The sequence below is a fragment of the Citrus clementina genome, unplaced genomic scaffold (genome assembly GCF_000493195.1).
Source record: "Citrus clementina cultivar Clemenules unplaced genomic scaffold, Citrus_clementina_v1.0 scaffold_2, whole genome shotgun sequence".
Taxonomy (NCBI): domain Eukaryota; kingdom Viridiplantae; phylum Streptophyta; class Magnoliopsida; order Sapindales; family Rutaceae; genus Citrus; species Citrus x clementina.
Window position 1 is genome coordinate 20,489,876 of NW_006262688.1, and position 2,786 is coordinate 20,492,661.

Below are 2,786 nucleotides of genomic sequence, written 5' to 3' on the forward strand. Positions count from 1 at the left end.
AGAAATTTTTTTTAAAAAGCAAATCCTAGGATGCCAAAAAAATCCTAGTCTAGCCAGCATCTGCAAAGATTCGGAAGATCTGAATCTGGGAAAATCCGAATCTGATTAAAAAATATAGATCCGGGGCCTAAATTTAAGATCTGTGCGGATCCAGATCCGGATACGCATTATTTTTAATTAAATTATTTATCTAATGAAATTTCAATTGAAAAATATATAAGTTGAATTATATATTTAATATGTATAACCATAATTAACTCCATAATCTTCCTTAACTTTGAAAAATTCGTTAAGAAGCTAAATAATAATAATAATAATAATTAAATGATATTGTAATGAATAATTGTAAAGAAAAAAATGAATAAATTTTTCATATTCGGGTCTCTTTTTAAAAAAAAAAAAATTTTGGACATACAAATTTAAAAATAAAAATTACAAATGATCAAATTTGAACAACCTCCATATAAATGAAAACATAATAATTCTAAGCCTTAAACATAAACTTGCATTAGTTTTTCTGTAATCATCACCATTGATGCACATTTTAAGATTCTTCATAAACCTATAAGAAGATAAACTAAAGAAAATAAAAACATGTTTTAACAATTTCAACTAAATACTTAACAAAATAATATAAATTAAAAGTATATGCCTCCACAACCTCTACATCGGTTTCAATCTCAAGTTCCTCATCAAGAATTTTGGCAAAGGTCGCGAGGTAAATGCCACAGCTAATTAAAAAAACACAAATAAAAACTAAAATCAACTTAGTTATTAGTTAAATTAAATAAATAAAAATATAAAAATTAAAATGTAAACCATATAACTCCACAAAGAGCTCATATCCAGCTTGAGTTTGATTGCCATCATCATCTAATAAGTTTGGTGTGGGCAAAGAACTTGACATGTTGAATGTCGAACCTATAATCAATAATCTTATTCTTTATTGAATCTATAGACAATATGTAAATGAAAATATCACCACATCCTCAGAAATAGAAAAATAGACATCAAAATTAAAAAAAAATTAAAAGAAAATGTAAATAATTTAAAACAAACCATATGTTAATAATATTCCGATGAATATAACCAGATCATCAAAATTAAAAATTTATCTTGTCAGCCACAGACATAACCCATAAACTCTTATAAAACAAGGATATTTTAATACTATTATGATGAATATAGTAATTTGATCACCATGGTTTGTCCTTTTAATAAAAAATTCATCTAAACAAATCACAAATTAAAATTTTCAGGCCAAATTCAGATTGCCACGTAATTGAAATGCACAATTCTTTAATCTCATTGTAGTCAACTAGTTATCGCAACTCAGCTTAACTCTGCCTCACCACATTCACTCCCTCTAAATTCATATAAACAAGCAGAATCTACTAAATTTGACCTAAAATATAAATTCAACGAATAACCAATACCACAAAAACATAAAAATAATCAATAATAAGTAGTCAACAAACACAATCACATTTGTAGAAATCCTTAAATTTCAATATCACATTAGTAAAAATCTTTAAATTTTAATCAGAAGCTTCTAAGCACAACACCTTAAAAAGTCAAATTCATGAATTTAAGCTGAAAAACTAGCAATGCTATAAAGCTAAAATATAAAAGTAGCAAATATCCAGAAACAGTTAACCAAAAAAATCAACCAAAAGTTTCTAAATTTCAAATAAAACTCACCAATAGTGGGGCAATAATAGACAATCTATTACACTAGCCACATAATGTGAAGACTTGAAGAAATAAACCCCCTTACTTTTTGGCACATGGAGCCTGCAATTGCGAGCAAATTGAAACTTGTGACACAACAAAGGAAGGGAATTGGGTCTGATACCAAGCCCACTTCAAAAATTGCCTCGAATAGATGATGGCATGGGTAGGAACTTGTTGTGCAAGTGAGGAAGAAAACAAAAAACAAGAATCAGCACATAGCAAGAGCATCACATTTTATTTCACTTTACTAGTAATAAAATTTTTTCACGGGGAGTAATAAGAACCAAAGCAGATTAATTAACAATCAATTAAGAAATTTATTGCATTATTCGAATCAATCCATTTAAATCATATGACTTGAAGGCTAATTTAATAGTACTTAATCATTAGACAAAATAAATTCAAGCAACATACCAACTACAAAATTTTTGAATTTTTTTTGAAAAGCTAGGGTAGTGTTCAAAAACAAAAATCAACATTGCCAGCTCAAAATTCTGTGTAATAAAGCAATCAGCAATTAATTAATGAAATTCCAGCAAAAAATAAAATAAACAAAATAAAAGTAAAACTAAAAAATTTACCTCTTACAAATTAGAGAGTGATCACGTAAAGAGTAGCAGAAACCGCATTGGTGGAGTAAATAGAGAAATTAACATCATCGTCGCGAAGTAGCACTAAACGGTGCCGAATAGGTTAATAGTGGGAATCGGCGTCCACTTGGAGGTGATATGACGGCCGAGAAGCGAAGCCCTGGTGGAGACTTGGAAGTGGCGATGCGACTGATAGTTTTTTTCAGAGAGATTGTGAGTTTTAGATCCAAGGTTTTGTTTTTTTTTTTCATTGTGTTGAGTATTTTTTAATTATTTGATAAAATTAAAAAATATTTGGATTTAGAAAAAATATCTCGGGTTTGGGTTTGAGTTCGGGAGCATGATGAAATCACCGAATCCAAACCCAAAATATATTTAAAATTTTTGTTTATTTTTAACATAGACTCATTTTTAATTTTAAAATTTTTTGAAGGCCTATACCGAACCCAAATTGATTGGGGC

The 2,786-nt window shown here is 28.6% G+C and overlaps 1 long non-coding RNA gene across 3 annotated transcripts; it reads right to left on the reverse strand.

Annotated features, from left to right (window-relative positions):
• Window positions 1-470: 470 nt before the first annotated feature.
• On the reverse strand, window positions 471-2,573 carry LOC112101133. 3 transcript variants are annotated; one of them, XR_002907221.1, is made up of 4 exons: window positions 2,316-2,573; window positions 1,702-1,904; window positions 820-921; window positions 475-731 (listed from the first exon to the last, which is right to left on the reverse strand). It is a non-coding gene; the product is annotated as an uncharacterized LOC112101133 (long non-coding RNA). The 3 variants fall into 3 exon arrangements; XR_002907222.1 differs by lacking the exon at window positions 2,316-2,573 and having other exon boundaries at window positions 471-731; window positions 828-921; window positions 1,702-2,257; XR_002907220.1 differs by lacking the exon at window positions 2,316-2,573 and having other exon boundaries at window positions 472-731; window positions 1,702-2,257.
• Between the last annotated feature and the right edge of the window lie 213 nt (window positions 2,574-2,786).